General features: G+C 42.2%; 2 long non-coding RNA genes across 3 annotated transcripts; both read right to left on the minus strand.

Annotated features, from left to right (window-relative positions):
- Positions 1 to 1,789: 1,789 nt before the first annotated feature.
- LOC117016855 (uncharacterized) lies at positions 1,790 to 7,926 on the minus strand. The gene is made up of 3 exons (XR_004421980.1): positions 7,728 to 7,926; positions 4,926 to 5,058; positions 1,790 to 2,461 (listed from the first exon to the last, which is right to left on the minus strand). It is a non-coding gene; the product is annotated as an uncharacterized LOC117016855 (long non-coding RNA).
- A 3,623-nt stretch (positions 7,927 to 11,549) lies between these two features.
- Positions 11,550 to 16,136, minus strand: LOC117016802 (uncharacterized). Of its 2 annotated transcripts, XR_004421967.1 has the most exons (4): positions 15,872 to 16,136; positions 15,609 to 15,774; positions 13,348 to 13,728; positions 11,550 to 12,332 (listed from the first exon to the last, which is right to left on the minus strand). It is a non-coding gene; the product is annotated as an uncharacterized LOC117016802 (long non-coding RNA). The 2 variants fall into 2 exon arrangements; XR_004421966.1 differs by having other exon boundaries at positions 15,609 to 16,095.
- Positions 16,137 to 20,121: the final 3,985 nt, after the last annotated feature.

Raw genomic sequence — 20,121 nt, forward strand, 5'->3', positions numbered from 1 at the left:
CATCGAATTAAATACCTGCCAGGCCCTTTGCCAGGTGCTGGGGTTGCAATGAGAGCAAACTCAGAGCCCTGCTCTAATGAACTTTACCATCTACTGAGGGAGGCAAACATTAGTGAAATACCTAGTGCTCAAGTGAAAATTTTCACCGTTGACACATTTTAATAAGGAAAGGACCAGAGTGCTAGAAGCATGAATAAACAATGGACGTGGCCCAGACTCCAGAGTCATGGAAATGATGCTGGAGAGCTGAGGGATGAACAGGAGTTAACTACATAAAGAGGAGGAGGCCATGGAAAGAGAGCCTGGCCTGGTAAGAGAACTGCAACCAGGGTCCTAGAATAGGGTACAGTGGAGAAGATAATGCTGCAAAGGTCAAGGACAGTAGGCCATGATAGGGACTGTGGTCTAGATTCTAAGAAGAATGGGGAGCCACTGAAGGATTTTAACCAGAGCAGTGGCACATGTTTCCAAAAGATGTTGGAAGGAGCCAGAATGGATGTGTCCAGAGGAGATGAGCAGGTGAGCTGGCAGGACTCCACTGTCTCTCCTAGGGTCAGGTCACAAACTCCCTGAGAGACAAAAGTGCCATTGTAAGTGGTGAATTTCCCTTCCCTGGAACCATTCAAGTCCAGTAACAGGAAAATCACCTGAGCCTCTATTAATCTTGAGAGCTTATTGACCTAACAGGCTTCCCAATCATTACCTATTAGATATGGGGTGGGGTACAGAGCCCGGCCTAGCGTCCAGGATCTGGGGCTCCAGTGTAGGCCCTATGTTGTGAGTGGGGCCCAGAGGCAGAGCCAACTATGTGCCCTCTGCTGCTTCTGCAGCTTCTCATGGGATGTCAGGGCCCCCAGCAGGCAGAAACCCCAGAGAGAATGGAAATACCTGCAGACCCAGCCCTGGGCTCAGGGACATCCCATTATGGTTAACAAAAGGGAGTCATGCAATTCTCATCCTGGTGAGCAGGGAGAAAGTGAACAGGGCTGTGAAACCACATACAGACTCATCTTCTCTACAAAAGTCAGGAATATGTGCCCAGAGCAGGGGCTCCCCAAATTAAGTACAAATCACATCTCCTGAGGGGCTTGTTAAAATAGCAGATTCCCTAGGCCCATCACTGGTTGCTCAGAGTCAAGGCCTTAGGTAATTGATTCCACCTGTGGCTCACCAAACTTTGAAAAACACTTAATGTTGATAAGGGTTCTCTGCACCAAATTATTGGTCTCCTGATTGTACCATGGAAATAGGAACCTGGGCTTTGTAATCAGCAGCTGCAGTTATACAGCTAACTTGGCCACAGGGGTGTGAAAAAGCTAAGGGGTCATCCAGCACAAGTAGCTTGTTTAGAATCATCTTTGACAATGACAGGATAAGCATATATGTACCTACATACAAACAGACTGAGACATGCATGCAGATTATAAGAATACCAAAATGTACAAACAGGTATTTTTTAAAATTATATGACATTGTTAGCATTGTACTTTCAAAATGTGAAGTAGTCTAAAAATGTCAGTATTAACATTTTACAGGACCCTGTGTCAAGTTCAATTACTGCTCAGTTTATTGTTTCTAACTTGTATTTGTGATTCAGATATTCTTAGAATGGAGTGCTTACTTATATAGACAAAGATCAGTTTTCCTACTTTATTTTTTAAAGCATCTTTATTGAGATTCAATTCACATACTATAAAATTCACCCATTTAAGGTATATAATTCAGTGATTTTAGTGTAGTCACAGATTTCTGTAACTATCAACACAAATATAGAACATTTTCATCACCCTAAAAAGAAAGTCCGTACCCTTTAGCAGTCACTCCCCTTTACTCCCAGCCCCAGGCGACAACTATTATATTTGTCTCTATGAATTTTCTACTATGCACATTTAACACAGGTGGAATCATATAATATGTGGTCTTTTATGACTGACTTTCACTTACATAATGTTTTTAAGGTTTATCCATGTTGTAGTGTGTCAGTTCTTCATTGCTTTTCATGGTTGAATAATATTCCATTGCATGGATATACCACTATTTGTGTATTGATACGTCAGTTGCTGGACATTTCGGTTGTTTCTACATTTTGGCTATTATGAATAATGCTGCTGTGAACATTCACGTACAAGTTATTCTGTAAACATATTTTCAACTTTCTTGGATATATAGTGGATTGCTGGGTATATGTTCAACTTTTTGAGGAACTTACAGATTGTTTTCCACAGTGTCGACGCCATTCTACATTCCCGCGAGCAATGCTTGAAGGTTCCAATCCAATTTCTCCACACCCTTGTCAACACATTATTTTCCCCTTTTTTGAGTGTAGCCATCTTAGTGGGTACAAAGTGTGCTCTCACTGTGTTTTTGTTTTGTATTTTCCTAATGATGTTGAGCATCTTTCATATGCTTTTTGGCCATTTGTATATCTTCTTTGCAGAAATGTCTATTCAGACCCCTTGCCCTTTAAAAAAAAATAGACTTTATTTATTTAGAGCAGTTGTAGGTATATAGCAAAATTGAGTGGAAAATACAGATAGTTTCCGTATGCCTCACCACCACCAACACACACACACACACACACACACACACACACAGCCTCCCCCACTATCAGCTTCTCACACCAGAGCAGTATAGTTGTTACACTGACACATCATCATCCAAAATCTATACTTTACATTAGGGTTCGCTCTTGGCGGTGTACATTCTATGGTTGTTTTTTTTTTTTTTTTCATTCTATAGATTTTGACAAATGTATAACAACATGTATCCACCATTTTAGTAACATAGAGAATAGTTTGACTGCCCTAACAATCCTAATTGTCTTTAGAAGAACAAAAGTTTTTATTTTGATGAAATCCAATTTATTTTTTCTTTTACGAGTCATGCTTTTTGGTCCTATCTAAGAAATCTTTTGTCTAACCCCATGACATAAAGATTTCTTGTTTTCTTCTGAAAATTTTATAGTGTTAGGTTTTACATTTAGGTCTATGCTTCATTTCAAGTAAATTTTTGTATATGATGCAAGGTATGGGTTGTCAAGAGCGATAAAGGATATAAAATTTTACCCTACTTGCAAGCTAACAAATTACCCTGCCAGTTTCAATGGATGCTGGCAGGAAACATAAGCTTCCTAAGACAGAAACAAAGAACTTTATTTACTTATAGCACAGCAAGCGGCATGAGCTTCATGTTTCCATTGGTTCCCCTTGTCCCTAAGGTCCCACAGGGTGGATGAAGTACAAACAGGTACACACAGTGAGTTTGTGTCACAGCTGAAGAACCCCAAGCTTAGGGAACTTCAATCTTTTATAAAGGACTGCAAGCAAACCTGCCCAATCTTTGCCCCAGAGCAATCCATTTTTATCTGGACAGTAAACAAACTTGCCCTTTTGCTCTAGAGGTTGCCACTATCTCCAGGCTGTTTTGTGGATACACATCCTTGAAAAGACAGTTTGGAGCAAAAGGGGAGTTAGTGTCTAACTTAGATCGTAAGGTATGCAGATACGTGAGAGACCCATGGGCAATTGTCTCCCAACATAAGTTAAGATTCTTTATTTTGTGGGCAGACGATTGTCTAATTGGTCTAGTGCAATTTGTTGAAAAGACTATATCCTTTTTCCATTCAGTTACCTTGCTACCTTTGTCAAAAATCAATTGACCATATATGTGTGTCTATTTCTGGACCTATTCTGTTCTATTGATTTATGTGTCTATCCTTTTAGCAGTATCATACTCTCTTGATTACTGTAGCTCAAGAGTTAGCAAACTTGTTCTGTAAAGGGTGGGCTACATATAATCTCTGTTGCATACTTTTCTTTATTTCTTTTTTCAACCATTTAAAAATGTACGAAGCCATTTTTAGCTTGTAGGCTTTGCAAAAACAGGCTTCAGGCTAGATTTGGCTGATGGGCCATAGTTTACCAACTCAGCCTATGTAGCTTTCTAGTAAGTCTTGAGGTCAGATTGTTTTGAGTCCTCCAACTATGTTGTTTTACAAAATTGTTTTGGTTATTTTAGTCTATTGCTTTTCAATACAAAATTTAGCATTAGTTTGCCAATTTCTAGAAAAACAGAGTGCTGGGATTTTAATTGGGATTGTATTGAATCTATAGATCAATTTGGGGAAGAATTAACATTTAACAATATTGAATTATCCAATCTATAATCATGGTATATCTCTCTACTTATTCAGGTCTTGTTGTGGTATATTTTTAAATTAGATGAACCATTAGACTTATACACATATTTACCACTTTATTTGTTCTTCATTACTTCTCTATCTTTTACCTTGCATCTGTTTTCATTTTCCTTCTACCTGAAAATTTTGTTAGCATTTTCTTTAGTACAGGTCTGCCAGTGGCATGCTCACTTTTTGTCAATCTGAAAATGACTTTATTTTGCCTTCTGTATTAGTTACATGGCTGCATAACAAATTACTCCAAAACTTCGTGACTTAAAACAACAAACTCTTATTATCTCACAGTTTCTGTGAATTAAGAATGCAGGAGGGGCTTAGCTGGCTGGTTCTGGCTCAGGGTCTCTGATGGGGTTTCGGTACATTGTTGACTGATGCTTCATGTATGTGAAGGCTTGTTTAGGGCTAGCGGAGCCACCTCCAAGATGGCTCCCTCATATGACTGTTTGCCACCGGTCTCAGTTTCTTACTATATGGACCTCTCCACAGGGCTGTTTGAGTGTCCTCACCTGGCAGGGGGTCTTCCTTTACAGTAAGTGAACCAACAAAGAGCAAGGCAGAAACCACTATGTCTTTCATGATAGGGACTCATACGTAACATACCATCACTTCTAATTTACTCTATGCATTAGAAGTCAGTCACTAAGTCCAGTACACACTCAGGGGCAAGAGATTTAGGTTCCACATTTTGAATGGAGTGTCAAATGAATATAGTTCAAAACCACCACACCTTCTTGTCTTTCTTTTCTCTTCTTTTTTCCTCGTCTGCTTCCATTTCCTCCTCTTTCTGCTTTTCCTCTTTCCTCCACCTCCTAAGATTATGTTCTAGAACATTCCTCATTAATTCTTTTGGGCCTGGAAACCTTAAGAGAATTTTAGAGAATACTCTAAAAAATAATACAGAATGTTTCTCTTCAGTTCTTTTACCACTAATAGTTTTCTCATGTCTACATTGTATTGGTTACTAACTCTAACATACACATTAATGTCTCTAGTATTTTCCTGTTAAGCAAGCTGTTGCTTTTCTGCTGAGAAAAAACCATTTTTTTCATTTTCAGGAAGTATCCATTAATTCCCATTTTATTAAATGTCTTGTTTTTGATCAAGAGTAAGTATTTAATTTTATCAAATGCATTTTCAGTATTTATGAAGATACTCATATGATTTTTCATTTAGAACTATTAATATGATGGTTTATTTATATTAGTAGATTTTCTAATATTGGACCTTTTTTCCATCCTTAGAATAAACTCCATGTGGTCACAATATATTCGATTTTCAGTGTGCTTTTGGATTCTGTCTGCTAAAATTTTATTTAGGATTTTTGCATCGATATTTTTAAATGAGATTAGCCTATTTTTTTCTTTATTTTTGCAGTCATTATATTTTGGTATCTATGCACTTATATTTGCTTTATGGAAAGAATTTGTTTTTCTTCTTTTTCTAGGCTATGGAACATTTAAAAAAAATGACTGGAATGATCTGTTCTTTAAAGGTTAGTAGATTTGTAGAACTCTATAAAATAATGGGCCTGATGTTTCTTGGCTTTTTGGGGGGGATGGGGAAAGGAGCATTTGACAAATTTTGTCAAATGATTTTGACAAAATTATTTATTAAAAATATTATTATAATTTATACATTATGTCTATATATTTATACTTAATGCTATTTATTCACATTATTTTGAAAAAACTTATGCAAATTGGTCTATTTTACTTTTCTATCTAGTTTTCTGATGAAATTGTACATTTCATATAGGTTTTCAAATTTATCCGCATAAAATTGTGTAAGATATTTGCTTATGTTTTTTTTGTTTTGCTTTGTTTTGTTTTTTACTTTCTAAACTTTATGTGACTATTTCCCACTTGTAATTTCTTGTTTGGGGTATTAGTACATTTCCTTTTCATTATGATTAACTTAGCTTGTAACTTACCTAATTTATCGAATTTTTTCTAAGAACAAGCTTATTTATAAGTTCTACTGTGTTTTCGTTAGATTAACTGATTAATTTCTGTATTTATCTTTATTAATTTTTCTTTCCTTTGGATTATTTTAAAATATTTTCTCTAGCTTTTTGAGTCAGCTGCTTTAATTCATTTCTTTTTCTTTCATTTATGTTGATATAATTACTTAAGGCTATGAATTTTCGTTTGAGTACTACTTTATATGCATAGATCCTTCTATATGTTCATCATTATTGTTTTCTAGAAATTCTGCAGTTTTGAATTTATATTTTCCTTTTGATCGTGGAGTTATTTAATATAGAACACCCCACACACACACACACGTCCAAATAGAAGGGCGCTTTTTGTTTGTTTTCTGAATATGTTATAAATGTCAGTATTTATTGTATTACTATAGAATGCTATCTATATTATTTTTACTGTGAGAATTTAATGAGGCTTGATTTGTGGCCTAACATATAAATCTTTTGTGTGTATACAGATATTTCAGAGCACTTGAAGAGAAAGTATATTTTCTATTTTCATGGCACAATGTGTGATGCGTATCAAAACATCGACCTTTTTTATTATTTTGTTTGGACTACTAGATTAATTTTGACCACTGAACTGTTTTAGATTGAGAAAAGTGAGTCAAAGTCTTCTATTATTAGTTTGTCTTTGTCTAAATCTCTTTGCATCTCTATAGTTTCTATTATATGAAAGTTCCTGCTGTATTACTTGGTGCATATATACTTATAACTTAAATTTTCATGGTGAATTGTAGCCTTTAGCATTGAAAAGTACTTCTCTTTACTATCTCGCTTAAAGCTTTTTGTCCTGAATTCTGTGTTGTCAAATATTAAGATATTTAATGTTTGTAATTTTCTGGTATGCCTTTCTTTGCTCATCCTTTCATAATTAACTTTTATAAATAATTTTGTCTTATACATTTATGACCTATAGTTGGATTAGGCTTTGCAATCAATTCTGAAAACTATTTTTAAAAATAGGTGAGTTAAACTCATTTATATTTATTGAAATGACAGATATATTTGGTCTCAATTCTGTTATATTACTTTATGTTGTATTTTCATTATGTATTTGCCCTTTTTCTTAATGTGATTTTGATATTCAGGAAGGTTTATATTTTTGTTCTAGAAGTTACCTTTATAAAAATACTGTTAACTCATTCTCTTTGGGGACTGTATGTTTTGATTGCCTACTATGAGCAACAGCAAAATTATCTTGTAATCTCATCCTCTACCTTCACTCCTTCTCCATTATACAGTCAGTAGAATTATCAATCTTGTTACATATGCTTAAACTATCAATATGTTATATATGCTTAAACTTCTACTTGATTTGGAAACTTTAAATACCATCCTTTGAATCAGTTAATTTTGAGGTGATCAGTGAGCTCATTCTTATTCCTGTCTTCTATCTCTCCAATTTTTTATTAGTAGTGAGAAATTTCCACAATATTAAGACATGTAACATCTGCATTCTGATCTGTCACCTTAATCTCTGTATTGGTTTTACTCTTATTTCTACAGTTAAATATATTCAATGCTCAAAGAAGGGCCTTTTACCTGGATTTCCTCAGGCTTGCTCAGTGGTGCTGAGACTGCTGTTCCATGATTCTAGTAGGTTGTTCAGAAAAGGCTCAGGATAATTGTATTTCCTGATTTCTCACAGGTTTTAAAATTTTGCCTATAGGCCTTATACTTGAAGATCAGTTTGGCTAGATAGAGTGCTTGGCCCATACTTTTCTTCCTTTGAGTGTCTTGTAGGTGTTGTCCCACTGTTTGTGGTAGTGATTGTTGCCGTGGAGAAGTGGCGGGTGGTGGAGAAGTGGGGCCAAGGGAGTGCATGCTCTCTCTCTCTCTCTCACCACAGTGACCAACCTCTAATATGGCCTCTGTAGGCAGTCACCTCCTCTCTGGATTTCAGAGCTTGGTTGAGGAGAGCTTCTCTGTCCATTTCTCTTCCCCAGATTTCTTTATAGCCTTTGTTTCTAAGAGAATATACCTACTTTTTAAAATTGTATCCTTTTCCAGTGCCTCCCAAGACTTTCCATTGTCCCCAGCAATCTTGCATTATTCAATTTAGGCTTTATTCTCATAGTTCCCTTTCAGAGTGGGTCTTCCTCTTTTGGAAGCTTTCTGAGCTGAGAGTCCCCTCTTCACTCAAGGTTTTTCACCTGGTCTCCTGTTCTTTCTTACCTTTGGCAGCTCTTCACAGAACTTTGGAGGTTGCACCTTTCTCCTGGTTTCCCTAAATACGTAGTTGGCAGATTTGTTGTCTTTGTTGAGTGCGAGTCAATTCAGAGCTAAAACGCTGCTGTGTCCTTCTGAAAGGGAACATTCTCCTATTTTTCAATTATAATAAAAAAATTTTTAATCAATGCCACTGTGACTTATCCTTTCAACTAAACTTTTACGGACATCCAGGTTTTATTTTCCTTCTGATAAACTCCTAGAAGTGGAATTCCTGTTTCAAAGAGCATGAATACGTTTAAAGCTTTTACTGTGTTTTGCCAAAGCACCCTCTAGAAAGTTTGGCCCTAAGTTTCCATATCTATCAGCCACAGGCTTCCTCTTTAAAGCCAGTGAATAGTGCAAGACTGCAGTTACTGCTTTCACATGTTTGAATTTCCAGACTCTCTTGAGAAAAACCTTCCTTCTCTTTGTGCAGCACCCCCCCGCTTTGTGGCTGACGCTCTGTAGAAGCCCCAGGCCCAGAGGCCCTGGCACAGAGACCCGGGGCTGGAAAACCAGTTAATCTTTACTCATCTTCCAAGCACTCGCAGCTCTTCTGTTGTGATTTGGTCTTGAAAACGGGGGCCAATCCGACAGGAGAAAATGCCCCTGGAAATGGCTCAAGGAGGCCTCCTAGTGGGCAGTCAGATGAGAGTACAGAACCATGGCCCCCAGCGTTTCCTTTTTCTTCCTGCCGCTGACAAGTTCAGCAACTAACCTAAATTCAGAGTGGTCCTGGAAGTGTCAAGGAGAAAAAAATACCTATTTTCCCTCCAAATACGACAAAACTGTTCTAAAACAGCCAAATGGACTGGATAAGTGGTTTGATTCTTGCCTTGGAAAAGCTCAAAATGCAGGTGCACTAAAAATACCAAGTGGAGAGAGCTCTTGGAGCTCTTGGAGCTGGCTTCCCGGCATCTACACAGGAAGAGTTTCCCAGCCAAAGGCTGGGAAACATTAAAAGCTTTGAAATCTTGGGATCCCTGGCTATTAAAGAAGTGTCTATATTCTGAATATTCCTCTCTGAGGGCTTCTCCTGTATCCTGACACGCCTACAGCACAGGGCTCTCACAAGGGCAAATAATATGCAAAACTTTTTAGTCTACTTATGATAATTGCCTCAAATCAACATCACAAGGCAATGGACATTACATTCCCCGAAGGCTTCCTACTGCAGGAAGTTACCCTGCTCCTTACGGCAAAGGTAGTAAGGATTAAAATCAGGTTAGCTTCTCTTTTGTGAGTTTGTCCATCTATTGTATTTATGTAAGATGGTATTTCTGTGTCACAATGCATGTTTTCACCTGTTGTAAATGTAAGCTTAAGTTTTTTTAAAGTTGAATTAGACAAGTCTTCTCTCTGCCAGAAACCTTCAAATTCGTGTTCTTATAACAGCAGTGGAGTGGCTGCTTTTTACCTGAGTGGATGTTCAGTATTCAAGATCACAGAAAGTTATAGTTCCTCGCTATTTTGTACGCCTCCGGCCATACCAGAAGTTCAGTCTGAGTGTCTTATTTTAAGCACAGCTTACCAGGAAGGAACGGAGGAGGGGAGCTGGAGACCAGGTAATGTGGGAGCAGAGCATACAGTTGGAGAGGCCCTAAGACTGTCTTCAGATCTTTGAAGGGCTGTTTTGTAGAAGTTGGTTCCTTTCTTGCTTTTCAAAGTAGGCATAGGGCCAAAGAGTGAGAGCTATATAGAGTCAGATTTCATCTTTAAATAGAATAACTTTAAACAATTAGAGCTGTCTGAAAAATACAAAATACCCCTTGGGTTGAACTGAGCTCCCAGACATCTCACATCTACAATAAAAAAAAAGAGAGTGTATGTATATACCGGGGTGCCAAAAAAAAGTATGCACATTTTAAGATGTTATCTATGCTCAAGCAGTCGTTCACTGTAATCAGAAGTGTCTGGACGCTGATGGTAACCACTTTGAGCACCTCTTGTAATTGCAGAAGTCAAACGTGATTTATATTCATCTTTTCTTATTGATATATATTGAATATTACAATACAGGTTTTTTCCTTCCTTAAACTGTATATACATTTATTTTGGAGATCTCTATATATGTATCTCCACAGTTCTTTGTTTTTTAGAAAGGCTTGAAAATGTATAGGGAAAAAAACCTTTTTCTGACCACTAGTTTTGTAGAATAGGGCCCTGTAGCTAATCATCTTAATCCCAGTTGGATTTCTGAAATCTGTTGCCTGCCTAACTGCTGTTGACATCTACTCACATAAGGAATAATTAATAGCAAAGCAACCAAAATGCTTTATATTTGTGTTCGTCCTCATTTTTAAATATCCCGATTTTAGCTGTTTCTCTTTATACAATTATGTATGTGTATTTCCAAATTATATATTTATAAGTTGCAGAGATGATTTTAGCTTTCAGGAGGACTCATATATCCTTAGCCTTAATTCTACTAACCCCAAAGAATAGTTTTCCCCCCACAAAAGGGAAAATTGATTACATTCCTACCCTTAGTCCACAGTAGTAGAGGACTTCCCCACTCAGTTCAGCAAACTCCTTTGAGAGAGAAACTCTTAGTAAGCACATTGTGGACAACATTAAGCACCTGTGTAAATTTGCTTAAAGAGATAGTTTTCGATGAAAAGCAAGAGGTGGGTGTGGCCCCTCTCCTGAATTTATCTAAATTGAAGTCCTTTGTCATCCTGCCCTCTCCTCTCTCAGGAGAGAAAAATGCAGCCCAGGGACGGTGATAGCCTGCAAAAGCCAGACTGGGCAGGAACTGGGTACACCACGCAACACACATCTTGACTGGGTACCAAATCCCTGCTGAGCATCTGCCCAGGCAATTCTGTCAGTTTCCATACACATTTCCCACCCCGTGAATGTTAATTGCAGAAGAATTACCTCTCTAGCCACGGGCCTAGCCTGTGGGGCTAGTGAAAGGAGAGCCCACATTTTAGGGTGCCAGAGTTAGCAAATGAAATAGACATTTGGTTAAATTTGATGTATTTTCTCCGGCAACCCTGCCACATTTTTCAATCAATATTTAAGACTGAAAGAAAATAAATGAATGAATAAGTGAATGAACAAATGGAGAGGAAGATCAATAGGACAGAAACAAATCACAGAGCTGTAATTAATGAATATCTAACACTTAAAATTTTTGTTTTTGTCAATTTATTTTCTATCAATTTTTCTTTTGAAAATTATGTTTTTATTTTAATGAAAATAATGTATATAAACACAAAAGTCAAAAAGTCAAATAGTACTAAAAGGCATATAGTGAAAAACAGCAGTCCCCTATCCCATCCAACCCCAACCCCCTGTCTGACCCCCCAGAGGTATCCAGTTAAACTCTTTCTGCTGTTTTTCCTAGTTTTAAGCTCTTTCCCCACATTTCTAAATAGTATGCTTATAGTGCTATTTTGTTGATTTGTCAATTTTAGACAGTACCCATTTTCTTGCAATTATGGAAGATAAGGGTTTGTTTCTTTAGCCACCACCCCCTGCATCCTCCTTCCCTTCCCCCAGCTTCCCAAATTGTTTATTACAGTCTTTGGTTTAATCAATGATCTGTATTTACATTATGATGGCTATGTAAATTTTTTTGGTATTGCATTTATCTTCTGTTACAGTTTATGTGTTGTGGGTTTTCTGTAGGAAGTAATTGCCTCATACTTCTTATTTACTCAGTTTTTGATAAACTTATTAATTCTCACAACCTTCTAACAGCCCCTCAGCATAATTTTCCACCTAGTCACCCCTGTCAGGTAATCCATGCAGCCCATCTCTGTCCTGAACGTCCTCTATTCTCTGGCACAAAAGGGACTCTCATCCTTGGGCCTCCTGCCCTGCTGTACTCCAGGGGCCCCTTTGCCACCATCCTGGGCATCCCTTTGCCCTCTCCTGGGCATGTCTTCCTCATACTTGGATTATTCTCTCGCTCCGGTGGAGGGTTTCCTGAGAAAGGGAGCATAAAAGGCAAATTATTTGTGATCTCCCATGTCCCAAAACATCTCTTTTTCTACCATTTCTCTTAATTAGTGGTTAGGATTTAGATTTCTAAGCTATAAATAATTCTCAGAATTCTGAAGGCTTCATTCCATTGTCTTCCAGCTTCCAGTGCTGCAGCTGAGAAGTCTGGTGTCATTCTGATACCTGATCCATTCAATTGACCTGTTTTACCATTTTGGGTCCTTTTAGGGTCTTTTCTTTATCCCTGGTGTTCTGACATTTCATGATAATGGACCTCGTGATATAAATCTTATTTTCCCTCCCGGAGGATTTTACAGCATTTTAAAAGCTTTCTTCTCCTCCTTGGACTTATGCATTCTTTCTCCACTGTACCTGTCTCTCATGTCTGAGGCTTGCCTTAAAAGTCTGGGGATCTTAGCTCCCCGATCACATTTAATAACTGTGTGCTAAGGAGATGACTAGATGGTCAGCATGCTTGGGTGGAGCTTGTCTCACGGTGGACTTTCCTGTCGGGGTTTGCTTGGTCCTGAGCTGGCTCTTCCATTGACGGTCCCAGATGTCTGTATCAGTAGGTCTTTCCCTTGAGCCTTCTCAGTTCCTACAGAAAAAGGTTCTTTAGTCTCTAGCCTGGGGATAAGAGGTGTGCCTGGCTGCCAGGTTGTCCAGAAGCACAGTGAGGAAAAGGAGCTAGTTTATCTTTTAGTATCTAGATTTCCATTTATATGCCATGTTTTCAGTTCTGCACTCATACCCACCCTCCACGGTGCCTGACGGTGCTGATCCAAATTTCCCAGTGAGCACCTCTGGTCTCCTGCAGGAGTGGGCAAGATGTGGCAACTCCATTGACCACGGGACTGTGGCCTCACACAGGCTCCACCTGTCCTCCCACTTGGAGCTCTGCCCTCCCTCTCCCTGCCGCATAGCCCGCTTCTCACATTCTCACAGGAAACCCCTCTGCCCGCACCAGGCCTTCAGCCTCCCCCATGCTGCCATGACTCACCTCTCTTTCCTCTGCTTCCCACCTTCCAACGATGTGCTGACATCTTCATCTGCTGCCATCTCCTATTCTCATAGACTTTGTGGATTTGTAACTCTTTTTTTTTTTTTTTGGTAGCGGAGATTCATGAGAGGCTCTTCTGCCACATTTAACAAGAAGGTCTTTAGGGTCGGTCCATTTTCACTCAGAAGCACTGGCGGGGAGCAATTTCTCAACCTCGTTGTGAAATAACTCATGCTGTCAGTCAACCCAGTCACATTTTATTATGGGGTAGGTGTTTCTTTATGGAAACAGAGCAAAGTCCAAACACACACGTTGTTTAACCATATTACTAAAACACCGTGACCTTTTGAACAAGATCCAAATGCGTTTCTCTGCTTTTGTCTAAGAAGAGGAGACAGAAAAGCATGAGAGGCACTTTGAAGCGTGGCCCCCACCCCAGTGCTTACCAAACCTGCTCTGTCTTCTGGGCTTGAATAAAAGCAAGGAGAATGCCGAAATGCCATCTCCTTTGAATTAGTCATGAGCCCCACCTGTACTGCTATCCTGTGTTTACACATTACTGCTATTGTGTTGTATCTGCTGGCGGATCTCCTTTCCTCTGAAGGCCACACAAAACCCTCTTCACTTAAAGCTGCACACGTGGCTCTTGAATCAAGAGGGGGCATTTTAGCAATAATTCCTCACTCCTCTTATTGAAGGGATAAAGGTCTAAGGGAAGAAACACTGCTGTTTCTATGTGCTCCTCTGTGCCCAGATGACATCTAAAGTCCAGACAAGCTAAGGAGAGAAAACAGGGCCAGGAGGCCATCACAGGGAAACGTGGCTCTGTGTGCTGGGCCAACGGATTAGCAGGAGAGGGCGTGGCCCAGGATGGAGAGGGCCTTGAATGCCGCACTAAGGACTTGGCATTTTCTTGTAGGCAATGGGGAGCCACCCAAGGATCTTGAGCAGGAGAGTGACACGAGCTAAACCAGGATTTTAAAAAATTAAGCTAATAGTTGTGGGTGGGAGGGTTTAGAGCTGGGAGAGGCTGGAATCTAGGAGGCCAGTTAGACAAAGTGGTTCTTAACCCTGGCCACCAAAATCACCGGGGAGCTTTTTAAACAATCTAGACCCTGGCTTCTACCCTGGGAGATTTTATTTTAGGTAGACTGGGATCAAGAATCTGTGTTCTTAAAATATTCCCCAGGTGTAGCACTGATCTGGAAGACTATGTGACAAGCCAATAAAGCAGACCAGACCTCAAAAATGGGGCCGTGACTCTGGGAGGTAGAGGTAGAGACAGATTCGAGGAGGCTGCCAGGAGGTACAGGGGAGTCCTACCTGACCTCTGCCTGTTTCAGGGCCAGGCGGAAGGAAGTATGAGGAAGACCACTGAGCTGGGCCTGGAGAGCCAAACGAAGTCTGGTGCCCTCCCTGCAGGAGAACTAGAAGATCAGATTTGAGAGAATCTGGTGACGGGACATTCAGAAGGCCAGAGGGGCCTGGGCCTTGAGGGAAGATGACTCTGAGGATCTGGCTCTTTAACAGTCATGGAGCCGAGAAAAGGAGACTCCAGTTCAGATCCCTCTAGTCGCATACATGCGTGGACACATGCATAGAGATACACGTGGACCCATATACAGCCCGGTTCTGCAGGAGCATTCAGTGTGGGGGTTCAGAGACGGGGCTCTGGAGTCTAGCAGCCCTGGCCACGTGACACTGGGAACCACGGCCTCCTCACCTACAGAAAGCTAACGGCGCTACATTAACTCAATATGGCTGTTGTGATGACTTAATGAGATGCACCCTGCAAAGGCTGGGCACAGAGCCTGGCACGCAGGGAGCACTCCGTCAACGGTAGCTATGAGTAATACTGAAAAATGCGATCTCATTTCTGGAGCCAGTGAGCCATAAAGTATTTCATTCAGTGTATCTCACTTCTGAAGCCAGAGAGCCATAAAGTATTTCATTCAGTGTTAGGAGACAATTCCACAGGAAGGCATGAAACCTTTCATTTGTTGCTACCCGCTCAGGGTGGCTTTCTCTGGGTGTGTGTTTGGCGAGTCCTTCGCCTTTTATTTCTAGCACTGTTAGAGAAATGATAGTTTCTTGCTGCTGCATTTAATTGGAGAGGAGCTCTGAGACCTGAAATTATAATTATGACGTCTTAAATGTCGAGCTCTTCACAAGTCTGCCATTGCCCTCGCTGTCACCCTGAACAGCTCTGGAAACCCAAACCCTGCAGCCCCCCAGAGCATGCGCTGGGTCTTAGGCCTCACCTGGGAAATCTGAGTGACTGACGTTCAGGCAGCAGGAAGACACAGTAAACCGAGGAGCCTGTGATGAGCTCAGGAGGTGAGTTGATGATTTGCTATTTATAGTCCCACTAAGAGGCTCTGGCCGCCAGCTCCAGTGAGGCTGGGTGGAAATGATGTCTTCGCAGAGCTGAGAGCACAAAATGAAACTGGTGATTCATGAGCAGCAGCCACTTGAAATACAAATGCGCCCGCACCCCAGCCCCACCGGCCTTTCAGACGCCCACTTTGGAAGCGTGTGGAACAGAGTTGCTAGCCTGCTGCCTCCTCGTCTGCAGGCATTTGGAGCAGGCTCTGCTCCATCAAGGGGCCCGAGAAGGGCAGCAGCACTCCTTGGAGAACCCCAGGCGCCTGAGCCCATCCCCCCTGGAGGCCTCAGCCAGAACCCAGATCAGGGCTGAGTGAGAGGCAAGCTGGGTGCTGGGGCCTCGGGGGCCTGCGAGTCCGAGAGAAAGGGCAGTTCCTCATCCTGCCCTCTGCGTCCAGGGGCGACGCTGATCTTGGAGCAGCTTCCCGATGATGCTAGTTCTGCTGAACTTGCAGAAATGTTCAATGAGGAAATACTGGTAGCTTTTTGATCCCCAGCCCCACCCCCTGCATTTCCATAGCCCAGCACCTGTCACCTGAAATGACTGTTGTTTATTTTCCTTGTTAATTTCTTGGCTTCCAGGACAAAGTCTACTTGGAGACCCCAACTCAACCCACGCTAAGTGGGGAATGTGTCAGGTGGGGGTAAGGGGCCGGTCTTCAAACTCCCAGGACCGGATTGAAAGGGCCCAACCAGGATCATGAAGCATAAACCAACCAAGCCCTGGAGCCAGGTTGTCTGGGCTCAGATTCCATCTCCACACGTGCCAGCTGCACAGCCTCCATCAAATTCCTGTCTGACACTCCGTTTCCTCACCAGTAAAATGGGGATAATGACAGAATCTACCTCCCTGGGTGTGGTGCAGATGAACAGAAGGAAGGGATGTAAAGCCGTCAGCATAGCGCCCAGCACCTGGAAGGGCTCACAAAGTGCAAGCTGCTGCCTCTGCTGCTGCTGCTTTTGCTCCAGTGCTTTGGCCTCAACGCAGACACTGCTCCTTTGCGCACAGCCTATGGCCCTGAGGCTCTCATGGAGGGGGTGCCCTGGGGCCTCTATGGAGACCCTCTGCCCCTCACGAGCACACCCCACATCAGGCTGCCCAGCATAATAGATGTCCCTGCTGGGCAGCTCGGCACTTTGCTTTACCTGCCCCTGCCCTTGCCTGGCAGTCAGAGGTTGGGCCTAGCCTGGGCTTGACCACCTACTCTTCTGCTCCTCTGACACCTGGAGTGACCCAAGGGGCATTAACTATCACCGTCCGTGGAGGACTTCACCTGAGGGTCCCAAGTGGCTCTAATTTGAGGTCTGTAGCCAGAAGGCTGCCCACCAAGGGAAGGCTGGATGACTGGCATGGTGGCTCCACCTCACCTACCAGCTGGACACATGGCACAAAACTGCTGATTCATGGAGGCTCACAGGCTGCTGGCTGTTTGTATATTCTCTCGTCTCCAGCTGTTGGCCAAAACATAATTGTAGCTGTCACTTTGGCAGTGAGATGCTGTGATGTGTCCTCATAGAACTGCTTCTGCTCCCTGGCAGTGAGCTTTTGGGAGGTGGAAGGGATCTGCAGCTGCTCCCATGGAGAGAGCCATTCTGGAAGATGTTCTATGTGCTGTTCACCCAGATGCAGCTGCGGGAATGGTGTGAGCACCAGGCTAAGGCCCTGCGTTAGAACAGGCACTGGCACGCCTGTGTCCACAGCGATAGCAATGCAATTGTGATGGCACCAATTAATACAAGAGAGGCTGCTGCTGAAGTGAGGCACGTGGGGAGCTGGGAGGGCTAGAGAAGCAGCCTTTCAACTTCGGCCCAAGTGGGACTCCAGAATGCATGGTGAATGAGCAGTTAGACAGCAGGGTAGCTGGCATACATAGCGGGATGGTGCCAGAGATATCGCTGGGGCCAGACTGGGAAGCAGGGGACTTGAAGGCCACGCCGTGGAGCTGGGACTTGATGCCGGAGGCAATGGGGAGCTTCCGAAGCACTTAAGGGAGAGAGTGATGGTCTGACCACATTGGTGGCTGGGCTCAAACATCCCAAGAAGCGGCACTAAGGGTAAGGCCCTCCCTCCCTACAGCAGTCTGTAAGAAGTGTGCTGCCAGGAAAGGTGTTCTGGAGAACCTGGAGCACCAGCCCCAGGATGCAGGGGCGGCGTGGCTCTGTGCTGGGCGGGGAGTGTGGGAAGGGCCCGCTCTCATCAGGCCCGCCGAAAGTACGCAGCGAGTAAGAGACAGCAGCGCCCGCACGCTTTCCTTCTTCCTCGGTCTTCCTAGGCCAGAGTTCATTAATGAAGCATCTGCCTGCAAATGTGCCAAGTGCAAGGGGCTGCACACACTCAAGCTAAAAGGTTGGGGGAGCCCTTTGGGGCTGAGAGTTGGTCCCACTGCCTGTCGGTGTTGCCTCTCCCACCACATATACACACTATTAAACAGCAGAGGCAAATATCCAAGCTAGGCTGTTGGAGGAATTCCTAGGAGGAGGGTTCTGTCCTCATGTACTTCAAGAAATACTGGTTTACAGGCTGGCTAAGGAAGACAGAAGACTATGAAATGCTGGGAGTTGTTGCTAGTAGGGGAGGTGTCCATGAGCCGGAAGGCAGAGTACACTAGGACCATCGTGGAAGTCAGGAGGAGGACAATTCAGTGATGGAAATTTTGTGTACCCTTCTCAGGAGTGCGCTGTTGTACAAGCAGTGGTTTGGCAATGATTCTCCCCTTTCAGCTGCAAGCCAGGGAAGGCAGGATGCCTCTCAGATTGTCAGGGGAGGAGGCCAGGAAGAAGGGATTCCCAGTCTGGCATGATCTTCCATCAGTGTTCCCCGAGGTGGGCTGTGGGCGTGTGCACGCAGGTGCATGTGTGTGCGTGCGCGTGCGTGCTTGTGTGTGTGTGTGTGTGTGTGTGTGTGTGTGTGTGTGTGTGTTAGAGCTGGAGGATGGAGAGGCAGCAGGTGTTGAACAGCGAGGAAGGCCCCTCACCGGGGCAGCTCCTGACACAAGGTGGGTGTGGTAGGTCTGGAATCATTTGGCCTATGGCTGGGTCCTGAATCTTCTCCTGTTTTCTGACGCTGCTGTCATAACCTCCTGGCTGCCCATGGCTGGCTTGGAGCAATAGACCAAGATGTAGTTTTACCTATTTGGTTTGCTTTTTCTCCTATAAAATTTACAAAATTTAACGACAACATGAATCCAGTTTTTAAACATTTTTATTGTAAAATATAACATACAGTCAGGAAAGTCCAAACAACCATATGTACAGCTTAAAGTGAATGCTATTTTATATATATATATATATATATATATATATATATATATATATGTAAATATTTTTAAAAAACACAAATGACCCTTACATTTTTGCCTGGACAACTTCCCCTGAAATTCTCTCAGTACAAAAAGATACAAAAAGATATAAAATGGAAAGTAAACGTGTCCTCCTTTCCTTTTCCCCATAAGTAACCGCTAACAACTACTTGTGTATCCTTCTAAAATTTTCCCTTTGCATTAGTAATGTTTCTAAAATGAGTTTGTGATCATACAGGCTTTGTCTTATGTTTAATGATACATTTTTAAAAGAGCATGCAATCATGCCTCTCCTAAGATTTAAAATTAACGTGTCAAAGATTTAACTCATTAATTAATGAGAGAACCACTAAAATATTACAATCAATTCAAAGGAGAACTCCAATTATCACACGATAGTCAGATGAGGAATGTTGAAATGATTTTAGAAACGATGCAGGACTGGCCAGTCTCCACAAGGCAATCGTCAGTTGTATTCCACAATCTCCATTTGTGTGAACGAGAATTATCTGCATTACTATCCAGATTTTACAACTTCAGTTCCATCTTTAGAGTTAAGAAATGTCTAGTCAAAGACGACAAAAGGCAGAGATATCTTAGGTGGGTAAGCTATTCAGGACACCCACTAAATTTCAACATGTTTCACAGTTTTCCCTACACCTGTAATTGGCTCCCTACCTACTACCCTCCTAGGATTTCCCTGCCACAACCCCTGCTGCTCTGTTTGTACCAACTGATCTAACCCCTCCGCTCATGAGAACCAACCAGCCTAGGCTGAGCCAGACAGGTGTTCGTTCCCAAGGCCCTGAAACTGCTTCTGTGGTGGTGGGCCCTGGATTTCTGAGTTAGGCTAACTCAGGGCTGGTGGTCATGTTGGGCCTTGTAAAAGGTGGTCAAAGGTTCTGTGAAAGGGGGAAGAGATTAGAAGTGCAGAGATAAAAGACCTGTGGCCTGGCAGAAAGGACAAAGTGGCAGTCTAAGGAGCTTCCAGTTCCTGGGATGGCTTCCTGCATTTGGATGCCATGAGATTCCTCCTTTATGCTTGAGGCAGCTTGGGTGGGTGTCTGTTCCAATAATTCCCCACCTGAAA

The sequence above is a fragment of the Rhinolophus ferrumequinum genome, chromosome 24, assembly GCF_004115265.2.
Source record: "Rhinolophus ferrumequinum isolate MPI-CBG mRhiFer1 chromosome 24, mRhiFer1_v1.p, whole genome shotgun sequence".
NCBI classification, from domain to species: Eukaryota; Metazoa; Chordata; class Mammalia; order Chiroptera; family Rhinolophidae; genus Rhinolophus; species Rhinolophus ferrumequinum.